At 37.0% G+C, this 19,837-nt stretch overlaps 1 pseudogene; it reads right to left on the reverse strand.

Moving 5' to 3' along the window:
• Window positions 1-6,223: 6,223 nt before the first annotated feature.
• On the reverse strand, window positions 6,224-6,579 carry LOC124514525 (60S acidic ribosomal protein P1-like; annotated as a pseudogene).
• Between the last annotated feature and the right edge of the window lie 13,258 nt (window positions 6,580-19,837).

Below are 19,837 nucleotides of genomic sequence, written 5' to 3' on the forward strand. Positions count from 1 at the left end.
TTAACTATTCAAACAAACAACTGTGTACTCTCTTCAATTCCTATGATGATTTTGATTTACTGTAAATGACTGAATTTAATGAACTAAATTATGCTATTTAAATGCATTTTGTGAATGGTATTGTAGTTTGTTACAAAGCATTATGTCTATGCTAAATTGTGCTGTAAATGATATGGTATGGAACATATGTGCTGTATTCATAATTTAACTGTTGCTATGGAGTACCTTCTTGGATAGGACATACTGAAAAAGGAGCCTTTATTTACCTGGTGAAATGAAGGTGATATCTCAGCAAATCACTAGGTCTTACTGACCTTGGCAGAATTACAGTGCTAATATTTTCACATGGATGAACTGTTCTTGAACAATTTCTCTAATGTATATGGCAGAAATAGGCTTTCCATTAAAACTGGGTATATATGGTATATCTTCTCTTTCCATTTTTTTCCCCTTCAACAAACATTTACTGCAGTCATTGCAAGGATAATTCCACCTCCATTAAGGTACATGTTTTCTCCTGGCCTCTCAAATGGTAGAGGTAATAGAATACAAAGGTTTGTCCTGCAGTTATGCTGGTGGTCTCTGAAAGGACTTGCATTAAATAACACACTGCTTTTCCTCTTTCTGAGTAATTCCAGAAACTTGAAAAAAGAGTAAACACTGGAGCCAAAATACCCCCTTTATTACTGATACAGGATAAATTGGCTTAGCGTGGGAGCCAAATGGACTTTCTAACAATATCCTGACTTCAGGTATGCTTATCTACTAGGTCTTGGACTTCTTTGCATGGAAGGACTGCTGAGGTAAGATTTTTAACATGGAAGAACAAAGAATTTGTGCTTTCTCTGGACAGGCTCATCTCAAGAGAAAAAAGAATTGAGCCAACTGGAGCACGTCTAGTTATTCTTTACAAAATTTACCAGTTAGGTTTGAATGTATGGGGGTAGAGAGAGGCCTTAGCTCTCTTCACAGGAAGGGGACATGAAGCATAAGAAAATCACTCCCCAATAACAAGTGTAGTTTTTTAAAAAGGGAATCAGTTTAAAAGTTTATTGCTAGAGAGAAATCCACAGGATTTGTTGCACTTTTACGATGATGCTTCCATTTTTCCCCTCTAAGGAATATCTTCATGGCAACAATACTTCTATTATTTTAAAAAAATGTTTATTTGTTTATTTTGAGAGAGAGAGAGAACATGGGGGAAAGCAGAGAGGTGGGGGGAGGAGAGGGGATGGAGAGAATCCCAAGCAGGCTCTGCACTGATAGCATGGAGCCCGATGTGGGGCTTGAACTCACGAACAGTGAGATCATGACCTAAGCCTAAAGTAATAGTTGGATGCTTAACCGACTGAGCCACCCAGTCACCCCAGTACTTCTATTAGTTGATGGAAGGTAAAGACATAGCAGTCACATTATAAGTTCAGGAAAAATTGCTTGGAATTTAAATGATCATTCTTAGTACTTCAACGCTGACTACTCTGCTATGCCGACATACATACACAAGACAGAGTCAAAAGACTTTGGTTCTAGGAGAAGTTTCATGATCATTAGCTCTTGGCTTAGACTGCCATAACAAAATACTATAGACTGAGTAGCTTAAACAACAGACATTTAGTTTTTGTAGAGCAGGAGGCTAGAAATCTGAGATTAAGAATTTCAGCATAGTTGGTTTCTGGAAAGGACTCTTCCTGGCTTGTAGGTGGCTGCCATCTTGCTGTATGCTCACACATCCTCTTCTTTGTGTGCACTCAGATACAGTAAGCCAGCACTCTCTGCATAAGAACATTAATCCTATCAAATCTGGGACCCACCCTTATGACTTAGTTTAACCTTTAATACTTTTCTTATAGTCTTTGTCTCCAAATATAGTCACATTGGGGGTAAGGGCTTCAATATGAATTGGGGGGGTGAGGCATAATTCAGTCCATAGCAAGTTCATTGTGTGACCAGGCAAGTGATTTCTGTTTCATTTTCCCTTCCTGTGAATGGGAGTCCATGCCTTATGTACCTTTAAAAAGTTAACAGTACATCAAGTAAAATCATAGGCGTTAATACATTGACGTGTTTAAACTGCTAATAGTTACTGAGGGTAGGCTTTTCTTGTTATTACCCATCCGTGGTTCTTTTTTTTTCTTACCTGCATATTCCTGGATGGTAGATAGGAAAGGTAAGTCTTTGGTCTCACCCCTTTAAGAAAACATCTTTTGGGGTGCCTGGCTGGCTCAGTCAGTGGAGCAGGCAACTCTTGATCTCGAGTTCATGAGTTCAAGCCCCCCATTGAGTTTACTTAGAAAGAAAGAAAGAAAGAAAGAAAGAAAGAAAGAAAGAAAGAAAGAAAGAAAAAGAAGAAAGAAAGAAAGAAAACATCTTTTGGGAGCAGATAACAGCATGAAGCAGGCATTACACAGCAAGAAATGCCATTTTTCCATAATGACTTCAAACATTCAGCAACTAGATTTCACAACCAACCAATCCTCTGGCAGGAAACAAGAGTTCAGTTTTATTTTAATTGTTTTTGAAGTAGAGTTTTTGGATCAAATGCATGAAAGATTAAGAGAAGAAATCTATAAAGACCCATCTCTATACTGCAAAAGAATATCATGTCAACACTGGACAGAATATTAAGCTGGTGGGTGAGTTTTCATTTTAATGAGATTCTTCTGAATGTAGCTTAGAGTTAGGGGTATGCAAATGACTGGACAGTCAATTTTGATGAGTTGCTATAAGAAAAGAATTAGTCATTTTTCTGTCCTGTATTTGGCATATTTCTCAGAGGGATTCATTTAACATGTCTTTTTTTTTCCTATTTTTATTTTTTAATTTTTATTTATTTTTATTTTTTTTCAATATATGAAGTTTATTGTCAAATTGGTTTCCATACAACACCCAGTGCTCATCCCAAAGGGTGCCCTCCTCAATACCCATCACCCACCCTCCCCTCCCTCCCACCCCTCCATCAACCCTCAGTTTGTTCTCAGTTTTTAAGAGTCTCTTATGCTTTAGCTCTCTTCCAGTCTAACCTCTTTTTTTTTTTCCTTCCCCTCCCCCATGGGTTTCTGTTAAGTTTCTCAGGATCCACATAAGAGTGAAACCATATGGTATCTGTCTTTCTCTGTATGGCTTATTTCACTTAGCATCACACTCTCCAGTTCCATCCATGTTGCTACAAAGGGCCATATTTCCTTCTTTCTCATTGCCATGTAGTACTCCATTGTGTATATAAACCACAATATCTTTATCCATTCATCAGTTGATGGACATTTAGGCTCTTTCCATAATTTGGTTATTGTTGAGAGTGCTGCTATAAACATTGGGGTACAAGTGCCCCTACATTTAACATGTCTTTTGGTAATATCCTCTCTATATTTATTTTAGAAGCAGCATGAAATGGTACAGCTAATATTTTTAAATATTGCAATGGCCAAAAAGTTTAATTTGAACTTGGAGCTCATCTACTTGCTCTTTTTTAAGATTATAACACAGAGTTGCTTTGGGAGCAGGGGCAATATGATTCTTATAAAGGATGTAAAACTGTTTGATAATACAATCTGCAAGTTGAATGTTGGAGCTGGTGTGTGAAGAAGGTCACTGATGACTAGAGAAACTTCAAAGGTCTTTCTTTATGATTGGCCACTGTGAATGGGTATGGTTGAAGCAAACAGGTAGAAGTCAGTTTTGACTGTATGATTTCCCACATCAACAACATGGAATTATAATATCAGAGATTTTGCATTTTTTCTGAATGCCAGAAACAGAATTTTGGCTAGTTATTCTAGCAAAGTGTTTGGCTGATACACAGGTAAGAGTCAGAGACTTGGGGAAGTAAAGTATATAATGTGGAGTGAACTCTCGAGATATGTATTTAGAGCCCCCAGGCCACACTTGCAGATGACAAAACCCAAACCAAGAAATAAAAATGATTTGTGTAGGGGTGCCTAGGTGGCTCAGTCTGTTGAGCACCCAGCTCTTGGTCTCAGCTCAGGTCATGATCTCATGGTTTGTGGGGTTGAGCCCCACATTGGGCTCAGTACTGACAGTGAGGAGTCTGCTTGGGATTCACTCTCTCCCTTTCTGTCTGCTCCTCCTCTGCTCTCTCTCTCTCAAAATAAGTAAGTAAACTTAAAAAAAAGAAAAGAATTAAAAAAAATAATTTATTTTAAGTTACCCAACAAATTAGTGATAGAACCAGATCTACCCTAGGTCTCCTTATAGTCCAATATTTCCTACATACAAGAAAGGGATGGGTATTACAGTCATTCTATGGAGAACTTAGGGCAAAGGAAATTCCTAATATGAACACCAAGGCATTTAGGATCGTAGAATCAGATGATTTGAATGTTTAGAAAGACTTAAAGATTAGGTCTTCAAATGTTGTGTAATTTAATGTCCTATACAACACTTGAATTCTGTGTGCAAAATCCCTGCCAAATGGGCAGTCAATATTTGCACACTTAGAGCAATGGGACACTTGATATTTGATTTTTAGAAAGTTTAAGAAAGGGGCGCCTGGGTGGCTCAGTTGGTTAAGTGTCAACTCTTGGTTTTGGCTCTAGTCAAGATCGCACCACTAGTGAGTTTGAACCCTGCATCAGGCTCCACACTGACAGTGCAGAGACTGCTTGATATTCTCTCTCCATGTCTCTTTGTCCCTCCCCCACTCTCTCTCCCAAAAATAAATAAATAAACTTAAAAAAAAAAGAAAGTTTAGGAAGTTAGAAAGTATAGTGTTATGTTGGGCGTAATTTTTCTTCCTGCAACTTCACGTTATAGATTTTAGTTCTGCTTTCTATTGTTTCAAAAATCATGCAGTTAGCCATGGGAGTATTACCCTTTGTCCTCTTTCATATGTATTGTCTTTTTTTTTTTTAAATTTTTAAGTTTATTTATTTTGAGAGAGAGAGTGAGCAGGGGAGGGGCAGAGAGAACAGGAGAGAGAGAACTCTCACACAGGCTTTGCACTGTCAGAGTGGAGCTGGATGTGCGGCTCAAATTCATGAACAGTGAGATCATGACCTGAGCCAAAATCAAGAGTTGGACAGACAGACACCACCCAAACACCTGCCCTACCCTGTCTTTTCTTCCATCAGTGATCTGTTTTAGTAGAACATACTTAAATGTCCTCTGGACCATCCACAAATATGCTTGCCACTAAAATATTTCAAGTTCATTGTGTAAAACAGGACTGAAAAATCTCAAAAAAAAGGTAAGGAAAGGGAAACTAGAGTCCATTATAGTTCATTTAGGCCAATTGTTTGATTTTTTTGATGTCTTTGCAAATGCTGGTTTCTGTGTGGGTCTCAGTATGACTAGTATAATCTCTTTGGCCAGGTTGATTCAACACATTTTCTAAAATGGATTGACTTGTTATCTCTGTATCTTTGTGAGATCTTTATTTTTGAGTACCTAGTGTTAAGCAAATTTGATGTATAAAAATCAGATTTAGACAAAAAGTTCAGAAAATGATCAATACACTCAAAGAATTCTTTTAGATAACAAGTTCTCCAAATGCCCGTAAGGTGTAATTAAGATTGAAAAAAGTTCTGTTTCAATTTAAAATCTCTGGAATACTTCAAGTATATAAAACAAGGCTGAGACATTTGAAAACTCCACGAGGGAAAATAGAATTAGAAACTAAACTTGTGGGCAAATAGAAACAGGGAGGTAAAATTCAAGGCCATCTGAATGTTACCATATTTTGGGGGCTGCAGACATGCACGGAGCTTTGCTGTTTGAGAGTTGGTGTGGAGCTTGTGGCTCAGCTTAAAAAATTCAAGTGTCATTTCAACCAATCAAAATTCTTTTGCTGATCCTGTTCCCTATTTTACCCAAGTGAATAAAAGCCAATGAAAGGATAGAGGAAGTGCTCACCAGAACTTATTTGTCTGGTTCAGGCCCCTGCCTCTGTACTTGCTGGGGTCTAATTTGATATTTTATAATAATGTTTTGGAGTATTTATTTTTACTTTGTCAAGAATTCAGGTGTTTTTTTTGTTTTGTTTTGTTTTGTTTTTTGTTTTGTTTTGTTTTGAGAGGGAGAGGGCAGAGGGAGAGAAAGAGAGAAACTCAACCAGGCTCAAACTCAGCAGTGAGCCTGATTCAGGACTCGATTCCAGAACACTGGGATCATGACCTGAGCCACAATCATGAGTTGATTGCTCAGCTGACTGAGTCACTCAGGTGCCCCTAAGAGTTCAGCTTTTTACTGAAAAGGTTACAGAAGAGGTTTAGTCAAAAAGACAAAAGCCCATATCATCATCAGATGCCTCTAATTCTTTTTTCATTGCTTCCACTTTCTCAGCTGGGGCAGCAGTGGTGGAGGGAGCAGAACCTCCTGCTGGTGCAGCACCAGCTGCTGGGGCAGGTCCACCAGCCCCTACATTGTAGATGAAGCTCCTGGTGTTCACATTGGGCAGGGCCTTTGCAAATAAGCCTGGCTAGAAAGGCTCAACATTTATACTTGCTGCTTTAATGGGAGCATTGATCTTAGCCTCCAATGGGCTCCAATGGGAGCAGTGATCACCTCATCGTCCTGTAGGATGAGGACCAAGTAGATGCAGGTGAGCTCCAAGACTGAGGCCATGGTGCAAGGGAGTGCTAAACAGGCGCTGACAGGTGCAGTGCTGGCCAAGTGGTTGAAGGGGAGGTCCTCATCCCCACGTGGCCTATGGCTGCTTCAGAAAGACCCAGCACCTTAGTGGCAGCTGAGGAAAAGAAGGAAACATTTCTTTATAAAGTCAATAAGTAGAGAATATAATTCATTATAAGACATCTGAAATATGATACTTAGTGGCAAAATAGACTATTTGCATCAGACTGAAAATTACTCTTAGAAAATCTTATCATAGGAACCAAGCATGTGACTGACTTTGGATCAGGTCTGGACCAGTATATTTTGGTTTCTGCTAGAGACATTTACAGTGTATCTACAATGCATTTAAAGGTCAGCACATTTTAGGGGTGCCTGGGTGGCTCGGTCGGGTGAGCGTCCGACTTCAGCTCAGGTCATGATCTCATAGTTAATGAGTTCAAGCCCCGCATCAGACTTGCTGCTGTCAGCACAGAGCCTGCTTAGGATCCTCTGTACCCCTCTGTCTCTCTGCACCTCACCCTCCCTCTCAAAAATAAGTGAACATTTAAAAAAAATTTTTTTAAGTTAGTATATTTTAGGCTACTTGATTTTTGATGAAATAGCTTCATTTTTTTCTTGGGTGTATAATTTCCATCAAAATTGGAAAATTTTTGGTCATTATTTCTTCAAATAGTTTTTCTCTTCTCTTCCTCTCTTCTAGGACTGCAACTACTCATGTATTAAGCTGCTTTAAGTTGTCCCACATTTCGCTATCCCACAACTCATTGTCTGTTTTTTTTCAGTCTGCAATGTTAATCCTATCCAATGTATTTTTCATCTTTAGAAATTTGATTTTGGCCATTTTTATATCTTCCATGCTCCTTTCATGACTTAGTGAGTTTGGGTGTTAGACATTGTGAATTTTATGTTGTTTACGTGCTTGATTCTTTTGTATTCCTATAAATATTTTTGAGCATTGCTCTGGGCATTCAAATAACTTGGAAATTGATTCTTTTGAGATTTGCCATTAAATTTTGTTAAGTGGCACCAGAGCAACTTTAAGCTAGAGCTAATTTGCCCCTACTACTGAGACAATATCCTTCTGAGTTCTCTACCTGTTGCCTTATGTATTATAAAGTGTTTTGTTTTGTTTTGTTTTTAACTCTGCCTGTGGAAAGATCCCCAGTACTGTGTGAGCTCTGAAAATAGTTCCACCTGCTCTTTTTCAGTGGTTCTTTTTTCAGCCTTGAGTAGTCTTCTCTTATGTATATACTGATGAACACTAAGCATGAGACTTGAAGGGTACCCTCTGCAGATCTTCAGAACTCTCTTCCTTGGTACCCTGGTACTCTCTCCTCCCTCATACTCTCTCCTCCCTGGTACTTGTCCTGTGTATTCTAGCCACCTTGGCCTCCCCAAATTCTCAACTCTCTCTGAACTCAGGGAGTTGATTTTATCCTCTTTTTATTTCCCCTTTTCTCAGGGATCATTGTCTTGCACTGCCTGTTGTCCAGTGTCTGAAAACTACTATTTCATATATTTGTCTTTTTTTTTTCTTTTAGTCACTCCATCATACCCAGAAGTGACATCCTAAAAGTCAATGTATTTTAGGACTCTTAAGTGAGAAGAATGGTTTCCATCTTTCTATTAGTGTATCCTCAAAGTGTTTAATACATAGTGTTTAAAGGCATTTATATAAACAATGGAAGTCTTTCTTTGGGGAAATTAAAACAACACAACTTGATTGCATATCATGCTTTCATATTTTGCAGATGTTAATATTTAATCATATGCAGAACCATTTAGCTTAAGTGCATTAATGTAACTCATTTAAAAGAGGCCAGTAATTGTCCTATTAACTCCCAGTCTGGATGTTATCTGCTCTGCCCTGCTGGTAAGGCCAGAGGGGGACTCTTCTATTGGCACCCACAGAGATTGCTCTGATCTGTTGAAAATCCTGTTAAAATCTAATTACTTAGGAGAATCAGCCAGGGAATATCTAATGAGCTCTAGGAAACCCACTAGAAGAAATTCTGTGTTACTAACGAATGAAATGTCTTCTGTCTTTCAATTACACTGGTATCGCATGAATGTAATTGCTGCCTTATAAAATGTGACTCTTGTTTGTTTTTAATTGTGTGTCATGAATTTTTTTTGATCATGTGAAAATAACTTAATTTCTCATGGAGAAGAAATGATGGTGTAAAGCTTAAGAAGGTATACTCTTTTCCTCATGAATATTTGATAACTTGGTATTAACAAATGCTTAAAAAAAAGTATGTACATTGTTTAATGAAACCACCACACAGGTGTGAAAAACATGATGATTAAAAGACATTGAATTTTAAGTCTAGAATGAAAAACATGTTCGTCAGGAAACTCTGAGAAGGATTAGTCTCTGCAGTCATCTTAAAAATATTGCCAAAAGAAATGGATTTCTTAAAAATGAAAATTTATTTGTCTCGCTTATTTTGTAAATATATTGAGACTCTTAGTGTAGTTTATATTCCTTCTGTCTTTAACAGTTAGTAATATCTTTTTTTCACATCTAGCCTAACTTTGTATTTCAACTTTGTTGACTTCCATTTCTCTATATTTAGGACTTTGTTTTCTTAAAACTGGATGGTTGGTTAAAGCTATGGGCTTTGTAGTGAGGTAGATCTGAGGCATTCAAATCCTGGCTCTTATAGTCACAACAAATTTCTTAACCCCTGAGTCTCAGTTTCTATTTCTATGTGGGGGCGCTAATTAATATACACAGTACTGCATAAAGTTGTGAGGATTTTGTGAAGTAATGTGTAGAAAATGCTTAGCATAGTATTGTGCATGTTATAACTGCTCAAGAGATAGTTATTATTTTTGAAGACTAATTAAAATTTGGAATATGAAAGAATTGTGATATCTAAGATTCATTAAAAACTAATGTAGGGTGAATTTCTATTATCCTAATGTATTTCTATCACCATGTTCATATTAAATTTGTTGAAAAAATTAAAAAGGGTCTATTTTTAGTAGCATGTCAGTGAACTTCATTCCAAAGTTTATCAAGTTTTTAGCTAATGTGTCATTTTATAACATGGATTGATTTCAGCAGATGACACCAGAAACAAAATGTGGTTTGGTGATACATTACTTAGAAAAATATCTGTCTTAGTGATAAATTATTATTGGAATATTATATAAGATTTTAATGATTGAGGAGAAAAAAGACTATTACATATTATTTCAACAATTAACAATGTAACTATTATTTAAAATTATTATCTGGCCTATAGAACTCAGGCAGTTGAAATACTTAAATTGACAGTGCTTTTATTTTTAATCATTTGATAACATGTTAAAATTAGACTTTATTTTTTTGCCTAAAATATAGATTAAAACGGTTTTTAATCAGACTGTTTGGAAGTTGATACAGAAGTAGCCTTACAAAATGATTTTTGTGTATTATAGTTGAATGAGGAGGTAGAATTGTTATAATAATATTTTCACATAGAATAAGCTCTTGTACCTAAAATTTCTCTTTTGTATAATTCATTAATTCTTACAGCAATTTTATGAATTAGCCTTATAGTACTGTATTGTAGGCAATAAAAGGAGACAGAATTTTTGTATACATGTAGATCTGATTATATTTTTGGTATAAAAGATATACATACAAAGTATAACAAAAATTAGGATGTTTCAATAAAAGAATATTTAAATATTTAAAATAATTTGCTAATGTTTGTTAATTTAATACTTTACATGCATTTAATTTTATGATTGAGAGGGAATGGGGTTATTTGGTAGGGGGAGGATGTTAGAATTGATGAATTTTGATGGTTTGGACTATTTGTTAAGTTTATGTTATAATAAATAAATGTGGTAATCTCATTTTATCTGGCAGGAATTATTATGCTTCTATCAAGGACCAAACATCAGCTAATTAGTTCATTCAACAAATACTTATTGAGGGTTTATTATTTGCCAGAATGGAATTGTAATGTTGAACAAGACAAGCAGGGAAGAAGAATTAGCAGATTTATTATTAAAGCTAATATTTTGCCACATTGTCAGTTCATGAAACTTCATCCAGTTGAAATCCTTGGCAGAAAGTGCTTTGGTTGTTGATATTAGCATATGAAACTACTGGCTAAGCCTGGCTTTGCTGGGGAATTCATATATTAACTTGATTAATTTAGCACATCTTCATTAACAAGTTTCTGTTGATAACAGAAAACAAATACTTTGACAATGGAAGTAAAAACAAAAAAACTTTTATATCTTTCCCTCTGCCTTTCTTTCTTTTTTGGGGGGAGGGGCAAAGGGATCCCTGTGCCTTTCTTTAGTCAAACTCTCTGCTTGGCAAACTCAAAATGTCCAAATCTGTGACCCTGTTCCTGCCCCATCCCCAAACCCCGAACCCCACTCTGCCCCACACACATACACACACTTCCACAACTTTGCCTGGCATGTGGTAGGTGCTTACTGAGTGCTATTGAGTTAGCGTGATTAGTAATTCTGTTATTCTATTAGGTTATATTCCTAGTTCTGTTATTGATTTCTTTGTGATATCTGGCATACAGGCAAGTCACAGGACCCCTTAATTTTCCCGCATAAAAATGAACACTATGTTTCCCAAAAATCTGATTAAAATATACTGAGGATTGTGAGATATCAGTTTGAACCATATGAAATTGTGATATTTGATCATTTTTTTGACAAAATAATTTAAAAATTTCATTTGATTCAACCTAATATTGTTTTTCTAAGGTGTTTTAACTTGACCAAAAATGTAATATAATTATCAAAATAATCACAATGCCAATTATGTCAATTATGTCGCTACTTATAGTTTTCCTTCTACCTTTCTATTTCACCTTGATTGCTGATTTTGGCCTTGCTTTCTTCACTGAATGGTATTTTATTACCAAAAAATTAATTGCATAATATACCTGTCACTCCAAATACTAAATTATATATTTTTTAATGTTAATGATCCTAGAGTCCAATAGGCTAGGTCTAGCAAGCAGTATTATTTGACTTCTTTAAGGACTTTTCAGAATCAGGAGATAGTGGGTAGTGTTTAATGTCCAAATTTAGTTATAGTTATAAAAAATATCAGTTTCTTTCAATGTTAGAAAGTACATGTAAAACTAATTTTTATTGTTTCTGACAAATTGGAAAATTTCATTAGCCTATAGTTTGAAAATTATTACTGTGTTTACCCTGAAACTTTACTTGAAACTAAAATTTTAAGCCCTGGTCCACTAATTTCTGATTTATTCTGATAATACTGTGAATAAACATAAGCTTCATGAGATATAGTTATGACAAAATGATATTTTCTCCATAAATTATTATTCTATCTCTGAAGAAACAGGAATATTCCAAAAGTTATCTTTTTCTGGAAAGGCCACAGACGATCATTCTTTCTTTTTTAATATAAAGCAACCCCACTGAATGAGCTAAAGCTCCCCTAAGGTAAAGCCTGAGCTGCTCTGTTTCACATCTTTTAAGGAAAGGTAACATAATTTAATTTGCCTAACATAGGGCATCTGGTAGATGGTTGGAGAAGAGAGATGTAACCAGCTCTTTATGCAAATACCAGGAAGTCCTTATAGCTACTTATCACTTAATCCAGGAGCCCTGAACAAGTAACTCAAATGAGTGGTTCCCAAATTTGGGGTCAGTGACAAGGCTTTTACTGGTTGTCAGCAATATGAGAAAAGAAAGGACAATACAGATTTCCCATAAAGCTAAATTTACTGAATAAAAGGACTGTTTATGTTCTTTTACATACTGTATATACATATATATGTGTGTGTGTGTATATATATATACATATATATATACATATATGTATATTTAAATAGAACTTATCTTTCTTTTTAAAGAAAATTCATTGACAGCAGTTTTAAATTCATAGGAAAATTAAGAGGAAGGTACAAAGATTTCTGGTATGTTCCCTGTTCCCCAACATGGGTTGCCTGCCAGATTATCAACATCTCTCACCAAAGTGATACGTTTGTTACAAATGATTAACCTATACTGATACATCAATTTCACCCAAAGTCCATAGTTTACATTAGAGTTTACTCTAGGTCTTTACATTCTGTGGTTTGGACAAATGTATAATGACATATATCCACAATTAGCATCATACAGAGTAGTTTCACTGCCCTAAAAATCCTCTGTGCTCCATCTGTTCATCCCTTCTCTTCTCCCCTCCCTACAACCACTGATCTTTTTTCTATGTCCATAGTTTCTTTTCCAGAATGTGCAGATAGTTGGGATTATACAGTATGTACTCTTTTCAGATTGGCTTCTTTGTAATATGCATTTAAGTTTTCTCCATGTAATATAGTCTGTCTTTAATGAAATTATATTATTTTTCAGTGTTCCTATTTGACCAAAACAAAACAAAACAAAACAAAACAAAACAAAAAATTGTAATCCCATGTAACTCCTCCTAATACTTTTTGAAATGTCTTTGAAACTTAAAAATTTTGGAAACATTTATTTTATATTATTTTGGAAACATTTATTGTATATTATACATGCACATGTATATATTTATAAATAAGATACATAGGTGAAAATGCTTGGGATAGTAGCTGACATTCTATGCATATTTCCAACTTTAGTTCAACTGAAATGCTGATGTAAGCCTGATGGTTTTGTCCAGTTTTCCTTTCAGGAAAGTGAAGATAATAAATTCAGATTGGGACATTACTTGGCATTTAGTAGGTGCCAAATAAATATTTTTGAGTTTGTGGGATACTAAAGTAGAAGAGTCTTATAGGCAGATGGGTATGAAGGTCAAGAGTTCTAGAATGAGTTGTAGACAGGAAATCATTGGTGCGTATATGGTAACTGAAGTCAGGAAAGTATGAAGACAAGAGGATCTGGGACACAATGTAATGATTTTAAGGCTCATGATGCCATGCTGCCTCCCCCTCACATATGCAGAGGAAGCACAAAGGTCAGGACATCCTACAGTGTCAGTGTCCTCATAGCATTTGTTTGTACCATGTTCTCCTTAATATTTTGGACTTTTCATCCTAGATGAAAGAGTGAAAGTCTTTGGATTCCCCTTATTGAATCTTTCATTCCAGAGCTAGAACCTCTTTTCCTGTGAGTCCTTAGTCACTCTGGGTACTGTTGGTACTAGAGATAACCCTTTTAGGGCGAAAAAAAAAAAGAACTAAGAGCTTATTTAGGTGCTCTTGAATGAAGTTGGGTTATTCTCCAATAATAAATAATAATACTCTGATAATAAATTATACTCTTCTCTGAAGAATGATCCACCCTACTAGAGAAGCATGCCCTCTTTGACAGAGCATGCAGCTTGAGAAGAGATGCATTTGGAAAGGTAAGGGAGAAAGGATACCCTAGCCTAGCCAGCCAGAACTAATGAAGCCAGCCTGGCAATCAATGGAATGACAGATGTTGCAGCCAGCTCACTCTCATACCCAACAGAGATGTATGGTTTTCTTACTCCAGTGTAAAAGGGCAGCCAGAAAGACCTTTGTGCAGCCTGGCCTTTGTTACCAGCTGTCTGGCTGTTGGTAGGACTTGTCTCTGTTTATAGTACCCTCCCTATTTCATCCCAAGGGTCACATTTACTCTATAAACCCCATTGTCATATGCTGGGTCAGTCTGTCCACTTGAATAGTTTTAAAGTTTTCTTGGCTTAATTTTAATTCCTGGACTTTTTGTTTTGGGGAATAGGCCTCAGCTAAGCTGTGAATTTGGAAAAATTCATTGTCTACAACTCAAATTTTTCCTGTGGCCCTCTCTTCCTGCCTCCCCTCTCCCTTTCAAGAGACCATTACATCACATGGGGACTCATGATCCCCGTCTTAATGGAGAACAGGGAGACAATGTGATGAATCAGTGAACAATATTTATGGTAAATGAAACTTCCTTAGACCCCTAAAAGCTAATCTGTATTCCCACCCACACTTTTCTTCCAGTTTAAATGTAAGAGATATTCATCCTTAAGTGTAAGGCTTATTCTTCTATTTGTGCCCTAGATCTCATTCCCTCCTCCTACCTCACATCCCTTGCTTTATCTGTGATGCCCACTCACTCCTGTACTTTCATTTGCTTCCTCTCATTTTTATTTTATTTTATTTATTTTTTTAAAGATTTAAAAATTTCTTTTTTTTCAATATATGAAATTTATTGTCAAATTGGTTTCCGTACAACACCCAGTGCTCATCCCAAAAGGTGCCCTCCTCAATACCCATCACCCACCCTCCCCTCCCTCCCACCCCCCATCAACCCTCAGTTTATTCTCAGTTTTTAAGAGTCTCTTATGCTTTGGCTCTCTCCCACTCTAACCTCTTTTTTTGTTTATTTTTCCTCCCCCTCCCCCCCCACCCCGCCCATGGGTTTCTGTTAAGTTTCTCAGGATCCACATAAGAGTGAAACCATATGGTATCTGTCTTTCTCTGTATGGCTTATTTCACTTAGCATAACACTCTCCAGTTCCATCCATGTTGCTACAAAGGGCCATATTTCCTTCTTTCTCATTGCCACGTAGCACTCCATTGTGTATATAAACCACAATTTCTTTATCCATTCATCAGTTGATGGACATTTAGGCTCTTTCCATAATTTGGCTATTGTTGAGAGTGCTGCTATAAACATTGGGGTACAAATGCCCTTTCCTCTCTTTTTTAAAAAAATTTTTTTTTTCAACGTTTATTTATTTTTGGGACAGAGAGAGACAGAGCATGAACGGGGGAGGGGCAGAGAGAGAGGGAGACACAGAGGGAAACAGGCTCCAGGCTCTGAGCCATCAGCCCAGAGCCTGACGCGGGGCTCGAACTCCCGGACCGCGAGATCGTGACCTGGCTGAAGTCGGACGCCCAACCGACTGCGCCACCCAGGCGCCCCTCCTCTCTTTTTTAAATATCTGAGTTCTAATTTTGGTTTTGCCATCTGCTTACTGTGTGAACTTGGGGAAATACTTTCACCTCTCTGGACCATAACGTTCTTATCTGTAGAATGGAAGAGTAGACCAAATGATCTCTAACTCCTTTTTGATCTGAAGGCAAAACTCATGAGGCCTGATTTACCTTTGCATTCTCACATATTGACCTATCTGCCCTCATGATAAATTATGACTGGAATATTATATATTAATGATTGAGGAGAAAAGAAGTCTATTGCATATTATTTCAACAATTAACAATATAACTATTTTTTAAAAGTTTTTATTTTAGGGGATTCTGGGTGACTCAGTGGTTAAGCATCCAACTTCAACCCAGGTCGTGATCTCATGGTTTGTGAGTTCAAGCCCTGCATTGGGCTCTGCACGGACAGTGCAGAATCTGCCTGGGATTCTCTCTCTCTCTCTCTTTCTGCTCCTCCCCCACTCACTCTCTCACTCTCTCTAAAAATAAATAAACTTAAAAAGAAAAGTTTTTATGTTAATTCCAGTTAGTTAACATATAGTGTAATATTAGATTCTGGTGTACAATATAGTGATTCAGCACTTCCATACAGCACCTGGTGCTCATCACAACAAGTGCACTCCTTAATCCCCATCACCTAACAAAGTAACTATTTCTTTTTAAAATAAACTCAATCCCAAAGTGGCATATGAACTCACAACCCTGAGATCAAGAGTTGCATGTTCTACCAACTGAGCCAGCCAGGCATCCTAACAGTGTAACTATTATTTAAAATCATTATCTGAGTCAGAGGAAAATTTTTCTGGCCTGTAGAAGTCAAGAAATACTTGAAGCACCCTCAGGTGCTTAGGACTTAATATTGTTCTAGTTCTTCTTAGAAAGAAAAATAATTTTGTAACTCAGTTTACACTAAGGTATTATTGATTTTTTTAAAACATATTTCCTCCTATGTTAGTCAGAATCTTTTCATTCCAAGAGATGGAAACCCAATTCAAACTAATATAAGCAAAACCACCTCCCAGAGGAGTAGCTAGCCTCAAGCCTAGGTGGCTCTATGGATTCAAACAAGGTCACTGGGGCTCTGTATTTCTTTACTAATCAGGATAGGCTAAATGCTGTTTTAAATAAACAGCACCCAAATCTCAATAGCTCGACACAATAGAAATTTATTTCTGTACACATAATAGTTTATTGAGCATGTTCAGTGGGTAGCCTTCTGTGTGGTAATTTAGGACTTTAAGCCCATTTCATCTTCTAGCTTGCTACTTCTAGGGCATCTGAGTCTTCTGTGGGACTCTGAATCTAGCCAACAGATAGGGTGGAGGTGGGGGAGATGGTGGAGGATCAATGCCACTGCCCGGAGTTCAGTCACAAAGCTATAGTTATCTGCAAGGGAGAAAGAGAAATACAATCTAAGTGTGACCAGAGGTAAGAGGAACATATTTTAGTAAACACAGTTACCTCTATTGCATTTTCTTTCCATTTCTCGGCTTGATTGTCTCTCATATATAATTCTTCACCAAGTTCTGTCCATATGGGAGCAAAAATGGCTGCAGGTAACCACAGACTCAAATCTTCCTACCTTATCAACCTCAGCAAAAGTACCCATCTTCCTTAATAGCTCCAGCAGAAAAGCCCATTCACGGACCAATGGAGGCTAGTGGAATGGATCACACTAGTTGGCCAGGCCTGGATCATTTTTACCCCTCCAGCATCATCCCTATCCAAACTCTGTGAGTGGGTTACTCCAGAAAAGAAGGATTCTATAACCAAAAAATGTAAGAGGAAGGGCTGCTATATAGGCAAAAACCAAGAAATGTAATCTATCTCCCTGTTAGGAACAAGGACTATTTTAATTTTGTTAAAAACACTTTTTACTGCTCATGTCTTGATAATATGTAAAATGCCTCTTCTTCTTTCTGCCTGCTCACTCCTTCTGTCATTTACATTGATATGTGAATTTATTGATCTTACCAAACAAATGGGTACATATGGGGACAATATATTTGAGTAGATGTGTTCCAGCATCATTCTGGGAAATGTTCCCAGAGGTACTATCACCAAGATAAGTCTGTTTAGAATATTGTCTATGTAAAGAGAAGAGGGCAATGCTTATCCCACAGGAATTAATCTTCAGTGGTAGAATTTTTAGGCCCCTGATTGGGGAAGATGCTTTGGGCTGTGTTGCTGCTCTGAAACATTCAAATCAGGCCACATAAGTGACTCTGTGTAGATGAAAAGGCAGTGAGTGAGATTTCAGTGCACGTGCACCAGCTGCATGGCCGGATCCCATTGCTTGCATGGAGAAGTTGTCCCATGTATGGAGGAGTTTGTCCCATGTATGGAGGGGTTGTCCCATATATGGAGAGGTTGTCCCGTGTATGGAGGGGTTGTCCCGTGTATGGAGAGGTTGTCCCGTGTATGGAGAGGTTGTCCCATGTATGGAGGAGGTTGTCCCCTGTATGGAGAGGGTGTCCCATGTATGGAGGAGACTGTCCTGTGTATGGAGGAGGTTGTCCTGTGTAGGCTTTTAAGACTTATGAGCAGAGGTCGAGTTCTGAATGCCTATATGGAAGTAAGAGATTTGACTAATAGGCCTACATAAGGTAGTGAAGCTGGAATTGATGCCCCTGTTTAGACCCTAGAAATTAGAAGTTCTTATAATCACAGGCTAGAAAAGTTCTCTGGTCCAGATATGTGGTAAAGAAATCTGCCATCTGTCTGAGAAATTGAAATCCCAAGTTTGTATTATCCATATGTGTGATATCCAAGTTTGTTCTACCTGTGTGATGTAGGATTCATAATCCAAGAAATAGTCCAGAGCCATTGATACCATAGTGAGAAACATGTTTATAGAAACAAACCTGAAAATATATATCTTTCATACTTTCACAACCCAGGGCACCTACAACTACTATAGAATGGATCTCTGAAAATGAAATAGAAAAACATTACACACCACAAAAAGAAAAAAGCCTTCCTGAGGAAGAGACAGCAGATGCAGTCAACAGAATTAGTAACCTAAGAACCCAAAATAATGGAGCAACTTGAAAGAGGTAAAATAAATATGTTTATAAAATAATTTTAAAAATAAAAGAAGGTGGGTGCCCGGGTGGCTCATATGGTTAAGTGTATGACTTCAGCTCAGGTCATGATCTCGCAGTTCATGAGTTTGAGCCCTGCATCATGCTCTGCATGCAGAGCCTGCTTGGGATTCTCAGTCATGCTCGCTCTCCCCACCCCACCCCCCGTCCCTTCCCAGCTCTCTCTCTCTCTCAGAATAAATAAACTTAAAAAAGAAAAGCAATTCCATTTACAAGAGGATCAAAAAGAATAAAATACTTAGAAACAAACCTAACCAAGGAAGTGAAAGACTTGTACACTGAAAGCTATAAAACATTGCTGAAAGAAATTAAAGACAAATGAATGGGAAGACATCCCATGTTCATGGATTGGGAGACTTATTTGAGATGTCTGTACCACCCAAAGCTATCTACAGATTCAATGCAATTCAATCAAAATACCAATGGCATTTTTTTTGAAGACATAGAAAAACTCATCCTAAAATTCATTTGGGATCTCAAGGGACCCCAAACAGCCAAAACAATTTTGTAAAAGAAGAACAAAGTTGGAGGACTCACATTTCCTGATTTCAAAACATATTACAAAGCCACAGCAATCAAAACAATGCCATACTGGCATAAAGACAGATAAACCAATGGAATTAAATAGGGAGCTCAGAAAGAAATCCTCACATATATGGTCAAATGATCTTCAACAGAGTGGTAAGACCACTCAATGGCGAAAAGCAGTCTTTTCAACAAATGATGTCTGAAAAATTGGATATCCACATGCAAAAGAATGAAGTTGGGCTTTTGTCCTACACCATATGCAATTATTAATTCAAAATGGATTAAAGACCTAAACAGAAAACTCCAAATGACAAAATTCCTAGAAAAAAAACATAGGGAAAAAGATTTATGACATAGTACTTGGCAATGATTTCTTGGATATGAACACAGGCAACAAAAACCAATGTAAACAAATGGGACTACATCAAACTTAAAATCTTTTGTGCATCAAAGGACACATTTGAGTGAAAAAGACAACCCAAGGAATGGGATAAAATATTTGCAAATCACATATCTGATAAGAGATTAATATCCACAATATATAAAGGACTTCTGCAACTCAACAACAAAAATCAAACAACTTTATTAAAAAATGGGCAAAGGACTTGAAGAGATATTTCTCCAAAGAAGATATACTAATGGCCAACTAGCATTTGAAAAGATAACCCCTGTCACTAATCATCCGAAAAATGCAAATCAAAACTACAATGAATTTCATATTTTTTTAAAAAG

Source organism: Lynx rufus, unplaced genomic scaffold (assembly GCF_022079265.1).
Source record: "Lynx rufus isolate CCGP_SWC_20201006 ecotype Redwood Valley unplaced genomic scaffold, mLynRuf1.p SCAF_2, whole genome shotgun sequence".
In the NCBI taxonomy this organism is placed as follows: Eukaryota; Metazoa; Chordata; class Mammalia; order Carnivora; family Felidae; genus Lynx; species Lynx rufus.